The sequence below is a fragment of the Delphinapterus leucas genome, chromosome 13 (genome assembly GCF_059928025.1).
Source record: "Delphinapterus leucas isolate spDelLeu-1000000601 "Yukka" chromosome 13, BTC_Dleu_Yukka2, whole genome shotgun sequence".
NCBI classification, from domain to species: domain Eukaryota; kingdom Metazoa; phylum Chordata; class Mammalia; order Artiodactyla; family Monodontidae; genus Delphinapterus; species Delphinapterus leucas.
In genome coordinates this window covers 87558384-87580610 of record NC_143141.1, presented here as the reverse complement: position 1 = coordinate 87580610, position 22227 = coordinate 87558384, and the positions used below count along the sequence as shown (strand labels likewise).

Genomic DNA, 22227 nt, shown 5'->3' with positions numbered 1-22227 from the left:
TCTTGAGACCAAAACATTTGAAGACTGTTGCTGTAGATAATGAGCTTTTAAACCTGGAGGCTACTTGTTATACTTGACCCTGCTTTGGCCAGAAGAGGCAGCTCAAGGTCATTCAAGGACCAAAGATCCAAATTATCTCCATGTCTCACAGACCCCCCTCAATGTCCAACACACACACGTACTCCTGATTTTCTCTCTCCTGAGAAACCAGATAAAGGTTTGTTAAAATTAAGTATAAATTTAAGTCCATAGGTTCCAAATAAGGAGGAAGGAGAGTAGAGACACTTGATTTTATAACACCCATTTAGGAAACTCAGAAGCCCTGTTTTAGGAACTTACAGATTCCCAGTGTTTTCTGGGAAAGCGTTTTCTATAGCCTTGCTACTCAGAGTAGCGGTCCACGGACCACAACAGCATCAGCATTTTCTGTAGCTTGTTAAAAATGCCAGTCCAAGACCCCTACCCCGGACTACTAGGTCAAAGTATACATTTTAAGAAGATCTCCAAGTAATTTGTACGCACATTAATGTTTGTGAAGCACTGCTCTAGGATAAACATTTAGAATCTAGAGTCTAAAATTCAAAAGGACTTCTAATGTCCAGAACGGTTGGCAGCTTATCTGGGTTAATTCTGCTACTGAAAGGAACCAAAAAAATATGGTTAAGATGCACCTTCATCAAAGCGTTAAAGAGATTTCAAGACAGCTAGGAACAACCATATCCAAAATGAAAGGAACATTCATTCGGACAGCTAAGCCTCAATTGAAGATGTTTTTGTACCAAGGTCATTTGCTAAACCCAGAAGTTTAAAACCCAAGTTTGACAGATTCTTGAGGTGAGAGACACAGAATTAAAATCTGGAAGTGGAAAAGCCCCTGGGTCATAAACTCTCAAGCCTTGAACTTGGTAATGTTTCCAGGTGTGGGAAAAGCAAATGGAAATCCTCTCTGGGGGAAGGTATCTTTATCATGGTTGGCAAATTATTCCCACAAGTAATTTTTTAAATACGATGACTAGAAGAGTCCTAGAGAACGAGGCTTTCAGGGAAACTAGGCTCCATGTGCAAGAACCAGACTACAAGGCAACTATGCTGACTATGTTTAACAAAATAAAGGCAGGCCTGAAAATATCTTCAGGGAATAGGAAACTATCAAAAGTCATGGAGCCAATTTGATAAAGAACCAAATAGAAATAAATATATTCAATAACTGAAATAAAAACTATAAGAACGGGGACTTCCCTGGTGGCACAGTGGTTAAGAATCTGCCTGCCAATACAGAGGACACGGTTCGAGCCCTGGTCCGGGAAGATCCCACATGCCGCGGAGCCACTAAGCCCGTGGACCACAACTACTGAGCCTGTGCTCTACAGCCCGTGAGCCACAGCTACTGAGCCCGCGTGCCACAACTACTGAAGTCCGCGTGCCTAGAGCCCGTGCAAAAGCCACCGCAATGAGAAGCCTGCACACCACAACGAAGAGCAGCCCCTGCTCGCCGCAACTAGAGAAAGCCCGCGCACAGCAGCAAAGACCCAATGCAGGTTTAAAAAAACACACAAAATTATAAGAATGGGTTCCATAGCAGAATGTACATGGCTGAAGAGAATATTCATGAATTGTAAGATAGGCTAGAAGAAGCTTTCCAGAGAGCAACATGAAAGAGCAGAAAGATGGAAAATTCAGGGTGAAAAGGCAAGAGAAAGAGCGGAAAAGTCTAATACATATAAAATTGGAATCCTAGAAAAAGAATGTGGCAGAGGTGATATTTGAAGACCTAATGGTTGAGAATTTTCCACGACTAATAAAAGAAAGACATTAATCCACAAACTTTAGAATCACAATGAATCTCATGTTGGAAAAATAAAATGAAGTCTACACTTAGCTATATCGTTGTGAAACTTCAGAAAAACCACCAAGAGCGATCATCTGAAAAGCAGCTGGAGGGAAACCTCACATGAGCGACACCAGGACTGAGGGCTGACTTCTCAAAGCAGCGACAGAAGCCAGAAGACCACAGAATTCAATCTGCTGAAAGTAATTGCCAACTTCAAATCGTACACTCAACAAAATATCTTCCAAGAATAAAGACTAAGCTATTTTCATGCAAGGACAGTTAAGAGGGTCTGTCACACAAACCCCTACACTATAGGAAATTCCAAAGAATCTACTTCAGGTAGAAGAAAGATAACTCCAGTTGGAAAGACTGAAGTGCAAGAAGATACTAGGAACAAAGAAACTAGGGAATATGTGGATAAATTTAAATGAACACGGACTGTATCTGGCAATGAAAACAATGTCCTGTAGGGTTTTAAATACATGACAACAATTGCCTGTAAATTGACGGAGAAGTAAATGGAGTTAAAAGGAGGGAGCAGAGTAAAAAGACGGCTAAGCTAGGATTGCAGGTTGTAATTTTAAAGGTAAACGCTAAATGCATTCAAACAGAATAAGTAATTTCCCAATGAGTAAGGGGAAATGAGTAGAATGCTAAAAAATAATCTATCTAAAGGAAGGCATGATATAAGAGAAAAGGAAACAGAATAGGCAGGACAATTAGAAACTATAAAATAAGATGGCAGATTAAATAAAATATTTTATTATAAAAAATTTAAATAATGTACAAAAATAGACATAACAGTGTAATGGACCTCAGGTACCCATCATCCTAGACACTTAATAATCGAGTTTCAATTCTCTCCCTCATTTTTCTTCTTAGAGTATTTTAAAACAGATCCCAGACATCACATCATTTTATTCATAAATATTTTAGGATGTATCTTTACCAGATAAGGACTTAAAAATATAGCACTACAATACCATTATGACAAAAATGTTACATTTAACCAGAAATAAATCAGAAACTATGTTAAAGGGGACTGAATAATCTTGTTAAAGATTGTGAGACTGGATAAAAGACAAAATTCCACTCTATCCCATTTACATCTACAACATAAGAGTTCAGAAATGTTGAAAGTAAACACTGAAAAAGGATATATTACCTTTAACCAGAAGAAACTTGTACAGATAACAAAAAGCAAAAGGTATTTTACATACACGATAGAGAAAAAGTTGGGCAAAATTCTTTCACCAAGAGTTTACACTGCACAGAACTCAGTTGTTTGTCTCAGCTGAGGTGGAAGTGAACCTAACCTCTGCTTCAGGGGAGGAGAGGGGCTTGGGGAGCCCACTGGCCACAGACCCCCCAGCCAGTGAGTGCGGAGGCAGGTCTGGAGGTGAAGGCAAGTACTCCTTCCACACCCCAGATGCTTCCCCAGGCCTGAGGGGCTTCCTGGGAAGGAATGGGCTTGAAATCTACAGAGAAGGTGGGTCTCTGGGCCCCTGTCACAGGTACAACTTGAGGGTCGTTAGAAATGAGGGCAAGAGCAGGAAAGGCACTGGCTCCAGGGTCCCTTAGTTAGTGACACCTGGGAGAGAGACAGAGGGGGATGTCATGTCTGCCCCTTGGGATCCGTGTCCATTGAGCACTGGGGTCTTTCCAGGCTGGGGCCACAGTGGGGAGGGGCTAAGGAGGACCTCCATCCCTGCCAGGAAGAGTGTTGTTGCCTTCCCAAGACCCTGATGTCCCAGGAGCACGGGGCTCTAAGGCGGCCTCGGGGCACTGTGTTTTAGAGGGGAGCCCCCTGAATGAGGCCTCAGTCTGATCTCACTCTGCTCATTCCAGCAGACAGAGGGGAATCTTATGGAAGAAACATGGCGCACAGGAGATTCAGAATTTATCATCTGGTTCATCCAGACCTGTCCGGACCCATCTGGGAGGAGAGCAGTGGAGATTGACAGCTAATCCTGGAGGATTCCTATGAGGAGCCTGGTAGGGCTGCCAACCTTCTCACGCTGGCTCGAAGGAGCTGCTGCTCCAGCGACAGGGGTCTGAGCTGAAATTCAGCCGTACTGCCACACAGAAGGACAGAAAGACAGAAACATGCACACAAATTTAGGTTTCTCTCTCTCTTGCTCTCTCTCTCTCTCACACACACACACACACACACACACACACAGACAAGCTGGCACTTAGCCACATAAATACACATACACATTTTAATTTCACCCCCTCCCCATCAGGTTTAACTACACACAGACAGACAGACACACGCACCCAGAGTTACAGTCACAAGCTCAACACACACACGCTGCTGTTCCGACCACCTGCCTTTCCCGGCTTGATCACAGGGGACCAGCCAGGGATGACAGGAGCCAACAGGGCTGGGGCCACTCCTCGCCGAGAACAGTGGGAAGAAACACACTGTCCAGGAAAGCGGGAGGCTGTAAGCTGTGGCCTCGCTGTTCCTGGTGGGCAGACATATGGAACAGGCCACACCGTTTTGCCCCCCTGAAGAGCCAAGTGCAGTAAGATCTGTCTTCACAGGAGCTGTAGTTAGTCCAGTTAACCGTACCGCCTGTCCGCGATGGGATGTGGAAGGGCAGCTCGTACTGTGGAAAGCACAGGCTTTGGAGCTAAATGGACCAGACCTCTGGCCTGGGTTTGATGTTTTCCACCTGCTGAGCCCCGGTCTCCTCATCTGTAAAATGGGGATATCACCCTCATCAGTCGTTGTGAGGATTAAATGAAGTAACATACAGAAAGGACAGGGCCTGGGACACAGGAGGTGCTCATTAACTGTTGATTTTTTTTCCCTTCCCAGTTTCTTGCCTTCAAACTACACCTACTCACCTGGGCCTTTAGGGCAAAGAGTGCAGTCAAGGCCATTGACAGGTGGGCCCCTGCTTTGAGGATACAGGCGCTGACAGCGTTGTCACCGCTCTTTCCCTCCTACCACTGCTGCACCACCTCCACCCCATGTTCACAGGCCCCCACTCCAGCCCTCTCCCAGATTAAACTCTGTGGTTCAGCTCAGGGCTGGCTGCCTCTGGGAGGGACAGACAAACTGCAGGGCTTCACAGGGGCCAAAACTGACTCACGAGGGAGGGGGCGGGGTGGAAGGCAGACTCTGGCAAGGTCCCCAGAGGTCGCAGGTCGTGGCGGGGAGAGAATGAGATGCTGCCCGTGAAGCTTGGAGCCCAGGGCTTTGCACTCAAGGGACACTGAGTAAACAGTCACTCCAATTACACTTCGATTCATCCCTCGACTCAACAGTCCTTCTGCACGGGAGTCGCTCTGCACACGAAGGATTGCTAATTGGTAGCCCACACGCTGGATTTCCTTCCTTTGGCTTGAGCCCAAATATTTCCCATAGAAGGTCAGATTTCTGGTTTCTCTCGAAAAATCAGAAACTCTGGGAGCCCTGATTATGAACTCCCTCAAGGCAACAACTAAAATACAGCCGGTCCGTTCAGCTGTCCGTGCTCATACGTTTACCTCAGTCCTCACCGTTCCCTATTGCCTGCACTGGGCCCTCTTCACTTGTTCACATCCCCTGCCCTGCCCTGTGGATACTTGTGGTGCACGCTTTGCATTAGATTGTTCCCATGTGGGGTAGAAAATGACATTAGATCTGGAAGGACCCTTAAAGGTAATCTCATCCAGTGAATTTAAATCTTTGGGGGCAGATATAAGATCAAACCCCGAGGCATAAACAGAGCTGTCCTGGTTGAAGCAGGACTTGCTATAACCCAGCCCCGTCATGGTTTAGGTGAGGAAACTGAGGCTCGGACTGGAGACATGGCTCCTCCCCAGAGAATTTCTGGCAGAGTCAGAATTGAGCCTTCTGAGCCCCTGCACGGAATTCAATCCCGCCCACCATCTGAGGGCAGGTACCAGGTGAGGAATGGCGAGAGAACACGAGAAAGATGCTGGAACCATGAGGTGGGGAGAGGAGATCACACAGGATGGACCAGAAGACAGATTTCCCTAGTCTGGTGCCCAGCACTGCCAAGGACTAGCAGCAATGCTGGGTCATGCAGAACGCACTCACCATGTCTGCTGGCATCGTCATGACGCCTGACCTCATGGTCTAAGAGTGATACACCTTGAACACGACACGTAGGCCCTGGGAGCAGGTGAGAGGCTAAAAGGCTGCATCAGGAAGTTCCCAAATAAAATAAAATAAAATCCCTCCCAAATAAAAGAGGGAAGCTGCTGGATTAATGAGGTTGCACCATCATATGAAAGGGTCACAAGGAGATCCAAATCCTGAGTCAGCCTTGGCATTAAAAATAAAATTACCGTGTACTTCCATTCAGACTCATCGGTAGCATCTGGTATGATCTGGGCTTCAAATGTGAAAAGCCCCCAAGGTAAACGCATCTGTGATCTCACATGGCAAGCAGTCAGAGGCAAGATCCGCCACAAGGGCCCAAGTTCATTTCCTCTCTCTGCTTTGCTGTCTTTTGCCCTCAAGTTGAGCCCCTCATGGTAAAGCTATAATGGACCCAGTTGTCACGTTTTCATGACAGTGTCCAGGGACTGTTTCTTCCCATGCACTTTTTTATCCCTTTTAATCATGGAGGAGCCTTCCCCGGAAGCCCCCTGCAGACTTCCTTTCATCTTTTATTGGCCAGAACTGTGTCACAAGCCCATGCTGAACAGTGACCTGCCAGGAGAATGAGGTCACTACCATTGTCCTGAGGCCCTGGTGCTGGGGGCTGATCACTCGTGAGAGCGGGTACCTGACACCATCTGGTTCTGCTAGGATGGAGGAAGGAGGGACTGGGGGCTTCCAGCAGGGATGCCTACGCCACCTTGTACACCACCTTCCTTCCAGAAACACCCCCAGGTCGGTGGAGCAGGAAGTCGTGTTTACATGCTGTATCCTTGGAATCTCATAAAAAACCACAACACCCTGATCTGAGAAATGGGCATCACCAAAAAGGAAAGCGGTGGGTCCACAGTCCCCAAGCCCAGGGCCTTCTAACTCCCTGTGTGGCAGCTGTAGGCTCCACACTCTGCCTCATCCCGCCCCTGAGATGGGGTGGCAGCCAGGGCAGGAGGCTGGTGCGGAGGCAGCAGGGCATGGGGGAGAGGATGCAGCCCAGGGGCCTGGATGGGTCCCCACTCTGCCGCTCACTTAGATGAAACTTCCCTGCTCTCCAGCCTCAGTGACCCCAATCACACAGAGAGGGATCAGACTCGGCAATCTCTAAGGTTCCTGCCAGCTCAAACATCCTTTGATTTAATACCTTCTAAAAGAGGTCTGGGGCCCTCCACAGAAAATAAAAACAAAAATAAAGAAAGAATCCAGTGTGTTTGTGGCTTGTCAGTGCAGAGGCTCCACGACAGGCGTCGGAGGGCTGCGGCTCCACCTATTTGGGGCTCATGATTTCATCCTGAGGCCTGTGCCAGCCCCTGTGGTTTCCCATCTCTCCATCCTGGTCTGTATGACAAAATGACTAAAAATACTGAGCTCCCACAGGCCCGCCACCAGCTAACGCCCTCTCTTGAGTCAATCCCTCTGCAGTTTGAGGTGTGCCTCACGACACCAAGGACAGGCCCCACGTGGCAGTTTTGACTCCCAGCAACCTCACTCTGGTCTGTCAGTGTGGGCAGGTGGGAAGGGCCCTGCTGTGCCACCTCCCACTTCCCAGCTGGGTGAGCCTGGCCTGTCGGAAGCCTCTGGGCCTCAGTTTCCTCATCTGGAAGATGGGGGTAATGTTTCCTATGTATAACATTGTTGTGACAATTAAACGAGAGCCTGGGTGGAGAGCTTAACCCAGACCCAGGGCTTGATCCACGTCGTCTCCCGCTTCCCCTGACCCTCCTCTCTGCTCGGTCCCTCTTGGAGGGTTCAGATCCTGGGATGGGTTCCCCTTGCTCTCCCTCCAGATCTGATGCCACCTGGCTGTGTAAAGGAAGCCCCTCCCTCAGTTGCTTCCTGAGCCCGTCTCAGATGAATTGTGTGAGGAGAGAAGGTGATCGCTCCACTGGGGTCTGTACGCACCATCTCCAGTGCCTGGACGCCTCAGCCTCCCTCCTCCGTGCTGTGGGTTCTGGGAGGCCTGATAGAAACAGAAATTAAAGGTGAAATAAAAGGCAATAAATAAATAAAATGCCCCGTGCACAGCTGGGGGAGTTTGAGAATATCTTCTCAGGCTCCACAAGGAGCCCCGCGGCCTTGGGTTCATGCTTTAACCTCCCAGACTCGGAGTTTTGCCTTCTGCGCAAAGAGAAAAATTAAACCGCCTCCCTTATACATCCTTAGAGGATGTGAGGATCAGAAGGGGTAAGTCCGGGGCCAGAGCACACATGTGTATTTATTTTGTTATTTACAGCCTGAAGATGGCCTTAAAAAGACTTACACCACCCCCCTACCCTCCCCCCGCCACACCAGGTTTGAGATCAAATTTAGCTCAACATTTTGTCCATGACATGAATTCAAACAAACGTTCAGAGCACCCAAGGGGCACTAGGCCGGGGCGGGTTGGGACCTGGGGCTGCATCAGGTGTGGGTGACCGCCATCCACGGTGAGGCCAGGCTGGAAAGTTGCCACTGCTTGCTGCTGCGTTCCCGTCATTGTCCTGGAGGGTGGGACTTGAGAAGCTTCGGGATTCTCACTGGTCCTGGGCCTCTGCGCTGTGGGCTGCCTTAGGAAGCCTGTAATTTGGCAACTCGGGCTCCAAAAGTAGATTCCCGTCCACAGGCACGTGCCCCTCCGCGCTGTCCAGGGCTCTCCACGAGGCCGTCGCTCACCTCACCCGAGCGAAGAGCCTCAGCCGCCCCGCGCTCCCCTGTGCTTTCAGTTTTACGCGCTGCATCTACTAAGGGGGCAGAGTGCTCTAGATGGTGGGCTGTGAAAACACAACAGGAGTCCCGGACCCTCCGCCCATGTTTTCCGCCCCGAAGCAGTCACTCCCAATCTTGTTCCCCGAGGATCTGGGCTGGCCTCTGCATTTCAGATACACGCGTGCACACCCACTGTTTAATTTTTCCGTGTGGACACTGTCTCCTGACTTCCACCTGCTGCTCCTCAGGGACGTGTGAACCCTTCCCACACCCCTTGGTCCCCGTTGAACTGTGATGCAATTTTGCTTAGATCCAGCCACTCTTTATATTATTAAGCCATGGAAACACTTTCTATAGTTGAAAAGTGTGGTGAACTATGACTTATGACTCCTTCTCCTTCTCTGCAGAGTATCGTTATCCCTGAAATTAATCACCGTGTTGTTTCATAGCCTGATTCTCCGTGTATTTATCACCAATTCCACTCCAGGCTTTTTGCCAGTTGTCAGAGGGTCTTCCCGAGACATTCAGTTGTGTCTGGGGCTCTCTCGGTTTCATCTTCCTGGAGAAGCCTGTCTCTCCAGCGCTTCCGCACCGCCCTGATCAGGACCTGCCACCCCGTGTCCTGAGCTCAGCTGTTGCCCGGCCTCTGTCTTGGCTTCTGCAGAGGCGCTTCCTCTGCTGCTCTTCTGTGTCGGGACACCTGTTTCCTGGGTCCGGTGGCCTCTTCTTTCTTGGATTACTCCTTTTGAGGGACCACATTCTCTAGAGGTTTCCGAGAAGAGAGTTATTGAAGGCAAGTATTTTGAGTTCTTGCGTGTCTGGAAATGTCCTTGTTCTAACTTCTCACCTGACAAAGTGTTTCACTGTTTATAGGATTCTAGATCATAAATCACTATCCCTTGAATTTTGAAAGGTTTCTAGCTTCCAGGGTCTCTGTAAGAAACCAAATTCGTGCCTCGACTTTTGAATGTGACTTGTTTCCTCTCTCTGGAAGCTGGTAGGATCTTCTCTTGGGCCACAGTAATCTGAAATGTCATGGTGATGGGTCGTGGTGTGGTCTGAATGCACAAGTGAGAACAGACGCTCACCAGGGCTCCTTTCTCCAGAGAGGACATTTCCAGCGGCCCCCTTCCACCCTCAGAGTGAAGACTTAGCCCCCAGGCTTCAGGCAGGGGGCCTGGGGGTATGACCTTAGCATTCAGAGTTCCCACATTAACTTAATCCCGCTGTTTGTGGTGAGACCCCATATCCTCCAATCCAAAGGGTCACTTTTTACGCTTTTCCAGGGTGTAAATCTCCAGTCTTCCCTTGGGGTGGGAATGGGCAGTTGCCCATTAGTGAGGAGTGGAGGGGACCCCAGGACCCACCTCCTTCTTTGGCTACTTTAGATTAATCCTCCTCATTTCAGCCACGCCTTTACTCCGAGTTCTAAAGTTTCCTGATACTCCTAGTTCCTTGAGAATTCTGAGACGCACAACTCTAGTTCTTAGTTTTCTTCCCCGTGGGTTTGAGATTTCACTTTCTGGGATCTGCTAAGTCAGTTCCATTCTTCCACCTGCTTCCCAGCTTCTCAAACCTTGCTGTGGTCTGCTCTCCTGGCGTGCGCACGCGTGCGTGTGTGTGTGTGCATGCGCGTGCATATGTGGATCTCTGTACCGTAGCCCTAGTGAGGTTTTGGGAGAGAGTAAGACTAGATGTTCTTTCTGCCGTCTTTTCCCAGAAGCCTGGTTTCAGTAACATGAGCAAAGTCCAGAGGCCTCAGAGCGTGGAGTTCACGCCATTAACCACACGGTGGTTTTCCTACCACAGAAGGAGTAAAATCCTTTTGAGGCCGGGAAAAGAGTTTGCAGAGAATCTGAGAAAAAAAGGGAGTAGCTGTTGTAGATCCTTGAGAAAATCCTGGCAAGAGTGAGGGTGGAAGTGGCAGAGACCCCAGGTAGACTGGGGAGACTTGTGGGACTCTCCGGGGAGAGCGGCCGGTGGATCCCACGCTAGAAAACCCAGTAAAGACAGCCCTGCCTCAGGCTGAGGCCAGTGGGACAGAGGCCGGCCTGGGAGACAGACAGGTAGGATGTAAGCTCCCCAGGAAGATAGGTAACCCTCAGAGAGAGAGGGAAGGGCACCCCAGAATCACAGAGTCATGAAGTTGTCAGCGTTGGGAGGGCCTTTAAGAATTACCTTCTCTGATGTCCCCATTTTAGGAAAGGGGATTCTGGGGCTTGGAGAGGGAAAGGGGCTTGTCCCAGGCCACCCAGTCAGGGCAAGATAGTGTTCCTTCTGTGATGCCTCTAAAGACAGTTGATGGAGAGTCTTAACGGTTTATTCACCCCGAAGTCCTGTCCTTGACCTGACCTGTTCCCTCTGTCCTGATCTGCTCACCTAGACCTTCCTTGAGGCCTTTTGAATAAAGCTTATCTTTTCCACTGACTGTCCTGAGCTTACCTCGGGGTGGTCATGTGACCATACGAGGGGCTATTTGAAGTGGACATTGAGGTTGGAGGAGGAGTTCACCAGTCAAAGGAGAAAGGACACTCCTGGCAGAGACTGTACCAAGATGTGCAGATGGGTACGCAGAGATGTAAGGGATTTGCTGAATGACAAAATAAATACACGCAGAGCCAACCACAGAGGACGGCCGCTGAGGAGGGGGCCAGGGCCCCCCTGCGCCTGGTGGCAGCCGGGCAGACTTGGATCTCAGATCTGAGTCCTCCCAGCCGCCCAGCGGCGGCAGCCACTGGCTGGTATTTGTGGAACAGCCTCCACTAGGTTGCCAGGGAAACGAGGCATCCTGTCACCACCACTCACCACCACTGGGCCGCCAACACCCACCACGCCCAGCTCAGAGGCTTTGGTTGGCCTTTTTGTGCCAGAGTCACATGTACAGAAGCTCCTATACTGTGGGTTTGCTCACTGGGGTGAGGGAGCTGCCTGGGGTGAGGCCACTGCCTCTGGTTCCTGAGTGCCACCCACCCATGGCTCTTGGCACTGAGTTCTGAGCAGCTAGCTCCAGGGAGGATTTGGGTGGTTGACTGTCAACACCCATGTGTTAGGGTCCCTGAGCCCCCCTTACCGTCCCCTGTTTTGACTGACACCCCCTCCCACCAGGGACACAGACACAGACGGCCTGCCCGGAGTGGGAAGACCAGTGGAAAGTGTAACTAGCAGTTGGCGCCCAGAGCTGGGAAGCCAAGTGTCCCCCAGTCTCCCTGTCCCATGTCTCAGCTCACTGGTCTCTCTGGGGCAACCTGAGCTGCCCAGCAGTCGAGGCCAGGGCAGCAGGACGGGCCAGACCTCGGGGTCTGGAGACCTGGGTCGAGTCCTGACCCACTGCTGAGAGCCTGCTTGGCCTCGGACAAGTGGAAGGGCTCCTCTGAAATGCCACCCACCACCTGCCACCTCTGGGCTCCAGGAGCAGGTAAGGATCAGAGAAGAGTGGGCAGGAAACCTCCTCCAGGGATGCCCTGGGCTCCTGGAGCAGGACAGGGAGGGTGATTCTAGGGGGAGTTTGGTGACATTTCTAGAAGAAAGTCTCAACTTTGGACAGAATCAGGTTGGGAATGTGGGCCTGCCCTGCTGCCAGGGAGGATGTGCCTGCAAAGTGAGGAGAAACACAAACCCTGCTTCTCTCTAGCTGTCATCCAGGCGAGGGTCCTGTTCCACACCCAGCCTCCCGTCTGTTCAGAAAAGGGGATCGTGGGTGACCTGTGTGAGGCTTGATTATGAGCGTGTGTATTCCTAAACCAAATTCAACCCACCTGCCACGCTGGGAGAAACGCACTGCCAGTTACTCCTGGGCCCTCACCCCTACCCTGCAATGTGCAAAATCCCCACTGCTCCTGCTGAGATGCCCACTGGCCCAGCTGCACAGCACAGCCCGAGGCCCCACTGCCTCTGAGCCTGCAGCCTGGCGTCCTGGGCCCCGAGCCCAGCCTCCCTGTGTGCCCCCTTCTGAGGGCGAGGGTCTTCAAGCAGGTTCAGGACCCTACAGTCCTATGACCCTCGCTGGCTCCCACCCCTCCCTGGCCCCTGGGGCCCTCTTTTCTCCACCCTTCTCCAGCAGACTAGGAAACAAAGGACAGGGAGGAGAGGGCTCTGGGGCCTGTAACAAAGGCCTCCAAAGCTTGGGACCTAGGCTGCTGGCTCTTCTGCTGGGGAGGGGGGAGGGGGATAATGCAGGGAGAAAAACCCTTATTTCCGTCCCCAGAAACCCAGAGCCCCTTTCCGTGATGCCACCCGTAAGGCCATGGGATTTAGAGACCTCCACTTGCCTCCTGCACTCTCCAGCTCTTTTCTAAACGTTTTTAATGTACCTTTCATCCCACAGAACACATCAAATACCGCGACCACCACGGAGCAAGATGCTCGTCCCTCGCACTCATTAATTTATTCACCAAACATGTACTGGTGCCTGTCGGATGCCAGGCATGGGGAAAACAGAAAATGAGACACGGTCCCTACCCTCAGGGAGCTCCCGGTCTAAATGGGAGACAGGAGAGCCACGGGGGAGCTCGGTGAGCTGAGGAGCAGCAGGCGCGCGTGTGTACGTGTGCACATGTGTGTACTGTGTGCGTGTGCACATGCCTGCATGTGTGTACATGTGCGGACGTGTGTGCACACACGTGTGCACATGCGTGTACGTGTGTGCGTGGAGAGAAGGTGGATACGTGTTCGGTGCTTGGGGGCCCAGGAGGGCATTGCGATGTGCTCTGCCCCGGCCCTCTCCGCCTCTTCTCTGAAACAATGGCCTCTGGGGCTTGGCCTGCGGGGAGGCAGGCTGCCCTCGTTCCTCTTCAGCTGCAGGGAGAGGCGGGCTGGGGGTGGAGTGGTGAGGAGGGAGGAGATGGGGAGAAACTGGCCGTTACTGAGCATGTGTCTGAGCCAGCATGTGAAGTGGCTTGTCCTGTTGGTAAGTGGTGGCCAGGATGTAAAGTTTGTCCTCATGCTTTCCTCCACAGCCCCGTTTAGAGGCTAGGAGGGCCCAGAGGGTGGAGGACGGAAGGGTGAGAAGATGTACAGCAGAAGGAGGCACAGCCCCTGGGAGAAGGCTGGTCAGCCGGGGAGCCTTCATGCTGCATCCCCAGGGGCCGAGCTGTCTGTGAAGGAGGCTCCTTATCTCCAGGATGAACCCCCTCTGCTCCCCCTTCCTGGGCTAATGAATCCTGGATCCTTTAACTTTTTCCCCCAGGCTCTGTCTCTGCAGCCTGTAAATCACTTTAACATCTATTTCTGCTCCTGGGTTTGCCTGGTCCATCCGATAACTCAAACCTTGAAGAGTTGGCTTTGGCAGATGGCAGCTGGAGTGGAAAGGATGTGCACAAAATTTTCAAATATCTGAGCAACATGTATCATAGCATTTCCCACTGGGAAGGGGCCCCTTCTTACTCTCCTTCTCGCCCCCTCCCAGCCATGCAGGCATTCCCATCATGACATTATTCGCCCAGTTATTCAACAGGCGCTCACTGAACCCATACTCTGTGACCACGAGGATGAATGAGGCTATGAAGGGGAGACAGAAGAAGCAAATAGCTACTACACAGTAGGATGGGGGCTGGAACAGAGGGACATGGAGGCACCAACAGATGATAGGACAGAAAAGGTGGCAGAGAAGGGGACATTTGAGCTGGGCCTTGAGTGATGAGTAGGAGTTCACCAGACAGACGCAAAGCAGAGAACAGAGTGAGCAAAGCCAGAAAAGCGTGACTGTGTTTGGAAGACACGAGAGTAACCTCGCGTGGCTCCCGCTCACGTGTGAGTAAGAGAGGCAGTAAAGCTGAGTTTGCAGAGGCCTTGAGTGACGTGCTAAGTAAGGGCCGTCACTGAGCCCACAGGAAGTCATCGAAGGGGTTTCGGCAGGAGGACCATGATCGGACTTGCTGCCTGTGACTCCAGCTTGGGTGATGTGCTAACAGGAAGCCCAGGCCATGCTCCCCGCCTCCCCTTCTCCCCCAGCGTCCACCTCTTTCCACGCTTCTGGGAATTCTGAAAGACCAAGCGCCTTCCTCATCAGCTCTCTTCCCACACTCTTCACCAAACGACAAGAACAAGAAAAATGATGACCACCAGTTACTTATTCAATAAATACGTATTGAGCACCTACTATGTGCCAGGAATGTTTCTAGAAAATTGAGACACAGCAGAGAGCAAAAGAGATAAAAGACTGTGGCCCTCCACGGAGTGTGAGTATACTGCGGGTGAACTCGGCACAGGACTGCACGGACTAGCCCTCTGACTCGACTCCCAGAAGCCAGGGCCTGGGACCCAGCTAAGCCTGTTGGAGTCCTGACTGCCACTTTCTTCTTGCACGACCTTGGGCGAGTGACCAGGTCCTGCTGCGTCTCAGCTCCCCCCTGTGTAGCATGAGGGGGCCAAAGCCACTTCAGGGCCGTGGGGAGGATTCTCAGGAGCCAGAGCCTGCTCTGGGCCAGGTGCCGGGTGACAGCTTACCTCAGTTTCCCCACTTGGGGCCCTGACAGTGTCACCACAGGGTGCTCTCTGGAAAGTCTCCGAGAAGCCGGGGCAGATGGCGTGCAAGGCTACAAGTCTGTCCTCAAGCTCGCGGGAGCTTTGTGTCCCTAGAGACAAAAGCTTGTTCCCGTCACAGAGGCCGCTCCGGCCACCACCCTGTCACCGCAGTGCCTCCACCTTCCTGCCGTGACAGCCCTGCAGAGTGGCCCAGAGGGGCCCGAGTGACCCCTTCCATTTGGACTTTGCTGTGATTTGTCATCCCCCGGTGATGACACGTTCTGCTTGGAAAGGAGATTAGCTGGAAGCACGCATGTTTAGAGGGCAAATCACTTTATTTAAAAACATTCCAGATGCAAAGCAGTTGCAGACAACCGTTGGAGCATCCATGCTCCCCTCAGCCGAGCAGCCTCTGCTCCTAGCAAACCAAGCCGGCCCGGGGTTCTCTGGGTGTGCGTTTGGCTTTATCTCTGATGACACCTCAGGCGGGGGCTTCCCATGAATCCCTCAGGGCTGAGCCACCTCCATTTACACAGCGGTTCAACGTAAACTCGCAGAGGATGGCTGGTGAACACACACATTCCCGCCCACACAATGGAGATGCAGAATACACGTTTTTACATGCAGGTGTGCGCTCTGTGTTAGAAAGAACAGTGGACCTGATATAAAAATACCTGGTTTCAAATTTTGTCTCCGCCATGACATTTAAGGTCTCTGACAAAAGAGTAAACTCTCTGAGTCTCGGTTTTTGCATTTGTCAAGTGGGGATGGGAGGGTTGTTGTGTGAAACTGGACAAGATCCCGTATGTGAGGACCCGGCCCAGGCTAGCAGTAAGTAAATATCTACCAAGTTTGTCCCTCCTTGAGCAATTAATCTTCTGGTTTGGGAATTTATTTTAGAAAATATCGGTCTAAATGTGTACTTGATGCATTCACTCATGTCGCTCATGTGTCTATTTAGTAAATATTTATCCATCACCTGCTCTGTGACTGGGTATGATCTGGTATCGAGGAAACAGGAAAGGCCTTGTCCTACCTTTGGGGGGGCTCCAGGTCTAGGGAGAGGGCAAGATGAGTGAGCATCTCCTGCCCAGCCCCCTGGGTCCAGCCCACGCTGCCCCTTGGTACAATAGTCCTGAAACGCAAATCTGACCCTGCTCTACATTCAAGTGGTTCCCTGGTGCCTAAGTTCTTGCTGACCTCAGGCCCTGGACCTCTGGTCCCATCGGCCCCGCCAGACCCATATCCTGCCCCCTGCTGCCGCCTCGCCCTGCAGCCTCCAGCAGGACTGCACCTCTGGGATACACCCGCATCCTTGCCTCCTATTCCCTTTGTCTACTGCCTGCTATTAGCCCTCTGACTGCCCAGCTCCGGATGCTCCTTCCCACGTGTCCCTTCCTCTTAGACCCATCACAGGCACAGGTGTCCGGTATTTGTTATTGACTCTCGTCTTGCCTGGGGGCCTCTCAAGGGCAGGGGCTCTATTTTGCTCACTCTGATTCCCCAGGGGATGTCCAGGGACTGGTGCAGGGGCTCAATAAATTCAGCTGTAGCTTTGTTTTAAGAAGCAGGCTTCTTATTTTAAATGCTCCTTATTAGTCAGCAGTTTTGGAAAGAGAACTGGTCCCCCAGAAATGCATGACCCTCCTACCCAGCCCGAAGTGGGAGGTGGCACTGGGGAGGCCAGGACGCTGCTCAGGACCACAGAGCCACAGGGACATGGGGACATGGGGACGTGGCCAGGAGCCTGGCTGCCCAGAGCACATGCCTCTGCGCCTGCTATTTCCAGTTCTGCTTTCTGCATCTTGCTGCCTGGGCCCTTCTTGGCAAGGCATCTTGGTCATTTCAGAAAGAGGAGGGGGATTTATTTTTGAAAGTTCTCAATGATATTCCCAGAGGCCTGTAGGGAGCGTCTGCAGGAACAGTCAGTGTCATCTGAACCTGCCTCATGCACGGCTCCGCTCCTGTCTTTCCTGCCTGGAAGCCTTTAATAAACAACAACGGGGCTTCCCTGGTGGCGCAGTGGTTGAGAGTCCGCCTGCCGGTGCAGGGGACACGGGTTCGTGTCCCAGTCCGGGAAGATCCCACATGCCGCAGAGCGGCTGGGCCCGTGAGCCATGGCCGCTGAGCCTGCGCGTCCAGAGCCTGTGCTCCGCGGTGGGAGGGGCCCCAGCAGTGAGAGGCCCGCGTACCGCAAAAAAAAAAAGAACACTTAAAAAAGAAATAAATCAGGGAAAATATTCTAATAGCAAAATAGACAGAATGTCCAGGGTAAGAAATGTAAATGCCCAGTAAGCACTCAAATAAAACCTCAACCACATTAGAGAGAAAAGAAATGCAAATTAAAAATAACAAGAAAATACAGTTTTGCATATAAAACCAAAAGTAAGAAATATGGAAATATACATTAAAGTCATAAAAGGACATTTTGCCACAGAAACTTTACTTCTAAGAGAATAAGCTCAAAGACTTATTTACAAGAATGCTCACCCCTAATAGCATTGGCTATTGGAGTAAATGACTGGGTGTAACCCACAGAACTAATGGTAGGGGATTCGTGTTCTTTTGATGGGTTACTTAAGTGCCAGCCAAAGTGATATTCCAGAGTGCACACACTCACACACACACACAATTCTAGCAGGTATACACAAACATGTTACATGGTTAATCTCTAGGTGTGAGATTATGTGTGACTTTTACGTGGTTTTTTTTTGGTTATCCTTATTTTTGTAGTTTATCTGCAGTGAACATGTAAAATCTCTATGATAAGGAAGCATTTGCGAGTCCTCTGATCGGCGGAGTGGTTTCCCTCCACGTTGTCTTAGATCCTAACTAGAAGCATGGAGCAGTCAGCTGGCCACAAAGGTGGAACAGCTGGACACAGCAACAGAGGAGCTGGGGAAGGACTCGGGGTCACCTGCTTCCAAAGCTGGTGTCCCCTGAGCTCAACGTGCACCCTCAATGTGCACTTGGTAAAGGGGCCATCTCTCTGATTCACCAGCAATGAGAGCTTCCAGATGCTTCCCTGCCAGGTGTGGGGGGTGACTGTGGCACCCCTCTGGCGCTCTATTTCAACCAGCCTTGGGGCTTCCCTGGCGCTCCAGTGGTTAGGACTCCACGCGTCCACTGCGGGGGGCACAGGCTCGATTCCTGGTTGGGGAGCTAAGACCCCACAAGCCTCGTGGCCAAAATAAACTTAAAAAATAATAAACCAGCCTCATTAGAACCCATCACACATGGTCCTGCCGCCAGGAGCTCTGTGGCTCCCGGAGGTCCGAAGCAGCCCACCCTGGTCCCCCAGGAACCAGTTTGGTACATGTGAATTTTCCTGGCCCTAGATCCTCTGGGAGGCTGAGCTCTGGGTGGGGACCTTGGCCTGCCCTGCCTGTGCCCAGCACGAGCGGGAGACGTTGGGCAAGTCCGTTTGCCTCGCGGAGCATCAGCTTCTCCAGCTTCAAAATGGGGATAACATTTTCTATCCCATGGAGGCCTTGAGGGCCACACTAAGGGACTCAGGTTTATTCCAATGGAAGAAAACTCCACCGGTGATTCTGCCAGGCAGAGTCCCAAGGGACTCGTTCCCGCTAGCTACCGCTACCGGGATTCCCTGCGCTCAGCTGCAGCAGGCAAGGCCAAGCTTGAGGGATTTCCACCCTAGAGAGCGCGTTCCCCCCTTAGAGGGAGGGGTGCAGGGGGAGGCTTGGCATCTGACTCCTCTCTGGCCCTTGGGTCAGTGCTGTGACGACCTTGAGGTCAGGGGTCACTTCAACCTCCCCCGCACAAGGGGTGCCTCGACTTAGGAATCCGACAGCGATCAGGGAAGAATGAGGTCCACACCTACATGGTTAGCAGATGCCTTGCTGAGCCCTGCAGATTTGGAAGACAGAGAATGCTCTGGGGAATGTTTCTGGGGAAAATTTTTCCAGATGTTTTTGGAGAATTGGAGCTATTTCTGAAAGACAAGAGACTTCCCCTCTGTGGGCCCCCAGATATTTTCTCTCTTACACTGTCATCCTTCAGAGGACTAGAGAAGTTTACTATTATTCTTAACCAGGGAGATACGGAAGATGGGTTTATTATCCCATTTTATGAGTATGACACACTGAGGCTTGGAGAGTTAAATGGCTCTCCCCTAGTGAGAGCTTGTTTGTGGTGGGCCCAGGAGTTCTGGTTCTGCCTTCTAAGCCAGTGGCTTTTTCACAGTCTGCCCATACCCACGCTGATAGTTTTTAAAGCTTTAAGCCCTGGGTGAAAGAATGGCTTTTCCACTTACTGGCTGTGTAATCTTGAGCGCGTTATCAACAGCCAGCTAAAATAAGGGACGTCCAGTTAAATGTGAATTTCAGGTAGACAATGAATAGGTGTTTTTAGAATAAGTATGTTCCATGCAATATTTGCTAACTCTGGTGCTGTAGATTATATGTTGGTGTCTCTCCCAATATTGGTATGTTGAAATCCTAACCCTCAGGAGGACGGTATTAGGTGAGGTCTTTGGGGTGATTAGATCATGAAGGTGAAGCCCTGTGAATGGCATTAGTGCCCTTATGAAAGAGACTCCCTTGCCCTTTCTGCCAAGTGAGGACACGGCAAAAGGGAACCATCTGTGCACCAAGAAGTGAGTCCTCATCAGACATCAAATCTGCTGACACCTTGATCTTGGACTTCCAGCTTCCAAAACTATGAGAAATAAATTTCTGTTGTTTGTAAGCCACTCAGTCTTTGGTATTTTATTACAGTAGCCAGAACAAACTAAGACACCTGGCAACTCTAATTATTCCTCTAATTTTAAAAGGTAAAAGAGAACTGTTGTGAAGAGTAACTTCGATAATGTATTAAAGAATCCACCGCAAAACAGCATTCCAAAAGAAAACACAAGCACCTGCAGAAGGCCATATAAACTATCTCTGGTTCTCTCCTCCCCCGACCTTCAAAAACTTCATACCCAGGAGCTGGTAAACTTTTCCTGTAAATGGCCAGTTAGTAAATATTTTAGGCTTTGTGGGCCATTAAGTCTCTGTTGCAAATACTCAGCTCTTCCATGCAGCATAAAAACAGCAAAGAGACCATATGTAATAAATGGTTATGGCTGAGTTCCAATAACACTTTATTTACAAAAACAGGCAGAGGTATGAAAAGATGATGCACCCCAATGTTCACAGCAGCATTATTTATAATTGCTAAGGTATGGAAGCAACCTAAGTGTCCATCAGAGATGAATGGATAAAGAAGATGTGGTACATATATATAGAACGGAATACTACTCAGCTATGTGGAACCTAAAAAATACAACAAACTAGTGAATAAAAGAAGAAAGAAGTAGAGGACTTCCCTAATGGCACAGTGGTTAAGAATCCACCTGCCAATACAGGGGACGGGGGTTCGAGCCCTGGTCTGGGAAGATCCCACATGCTGCGGAGCAGCTAAGCCCGTGCGCCACAACTGAGCCTGCGCTCTGGAGCCCATGAGCCACAACTACTGAAGCCCGCGTGCCTAGAGCCCGTGCTCCAAAACAAAGAGAAGCCACTGCAATGAGATGCCCGCGCACCACAACGAAGTGTAGCCCCCGCTCGCCGCAACTAGAGAAAGCCTGCACACAGCAACAAAGACCCAACACAGCCAAAAATATAAAAAAAAAAAGGAAGCAGAGTCACAGATATAGAGAACAAACTAATGGTTACCGAGGGGGGAGGGGCAATATAGAGGTAGTGGGGGAAAGGGTTATTATGGGATTATGTGAAATCATGTGTGTGAAGCTTTTGAAAATTGTAAGCACTATAGAATTAAAAGAATCTTTAATTGAATTAAAAAAAGCAGGTAGGGATAGATTTGGCTGAGGGAGCTGGCTGACTCCTGCCCTCCCGGTAACTATTTGCCTGTCAAGTGATTTGATTCTAGGTCTCTAGCTTCCTTCTGTATTTTCTCATCAGTCACTAATTGCTAAAGCACAGGTATTCTGTTCCCATTTCTCAAAAAACCACACACCCAGCTGTGGAGACCACAGGCTTGGGGCCAGGCTCCCCTGAGGAGATTGCAGCACCCTTGCCCCCTTACCCCAAAGTCCATGGACAAGGCCCTTGTCACCCAAAGCTGCCCTTTCCACCAGCACAGACATGAGGCTGCAGCTACCAGACTCTCTTGTCAAGCCATTGCCATGGTAACCTCTGGCAGCTGCGTCTCCAGCTCAGCCCTGAGAGGTGTGCATGCGAGAAAATGAAGTCCCTGGAAAAAATTGACCAATTTCACCAATCTTTAGAGCAGTCATCGGGCCCAGGGAACCGTGGAAGGAGTGGAAAGAAATAATACAAGGCCAATAATAATTATGCTAAAAGCAATATCAAAATTATATTGTGTTCGTACAGCACTCCACATCCACAATCTCAATTTATGTCTACCATCCTTAGCATTTCCTCTAGTCATTTATTCATTTAGCACCTACCCTGTGTCAGGAACTGTTCTAGGCCCTGGAGTTTCAATGATGAAGCAGACTCTGCCCTCAAGCACCTTATGGTTTAGTGTAGGGTTGTGGGGAGCCATGGAAATAAAGAAACAAAATAATTACAAATTGTGACAAGCACAGTGAAGGGAGAACACAGGATGCAGAGTAGAGATTAATGTGTCTGTGGGGTAAATCTACCTAGATTGTAGGATAAGGGCAGGTCATTCAAAGGAGGTGACGTTTCAGCTAAAGGGCTGAATGGTTAGAATGAGTCACTTGGGAAAGAATAGGGGAAAGGGCACCTTAGGCAGTATGACTAGCATGTGCAAAGTAGATGAAGTCGGGGGAATCACAAAGCACGTTTTGTTCTCAGTTAAGTATATCAGTCAACGCTATGGACTGAATGTTTTTGCCTCCATCCCCAAGTTTGTATGTTGAACCCTTAATCCACAAGTGATAATATTTGGAGGTGGGGTAATTAGGTATAGACGGGGTCATGGGGGTGGAGCCCTCGGATGGCATTAGTGCTCCGATAGGAAGAGAAAGCCTGGAGCTCACTGGCTCGCCACCGTTTGAAGACACAGTGAGAAGGTGATTGTCTGCAAGCCGGGAAGAGGGCTCTCACCAGAACCCGCCTGCGCTGGCACCCTGAACTCAGACTTCCCAGGCTCCAGAACTGTGAGAAATAATTTTCTG

At 50.5% G+C, this 22227-nt stretch overlaps 1 long non-coding RNA gene across 5 annotated transcripts in view; it reads right to left on the bottom strand.

Annotated features, from left to right (window-relative positions):
• Positions 1 to 2572: 2572 nt before the first annotated feature.
• The window catches only part of LOC111164478 (uncharacterized), a 113350-nt gene continuing 93695 nt past the window's right edge, over positions 2573 to 22227 (bottom strand). For 4 of the 5 annotated variants that reach the window (XR_004024186.2, XR_016395537.1, XR_004024187.2 and 1 more), the window contains one exon: positions 2573 to 22227. This exon is cut by the window's right edge. This is a non-coding gene — a long non-coding RNA (uncharacterized LOC111164478). The other variant, XR_016395536.1, reaches the window with a different exon arrangement.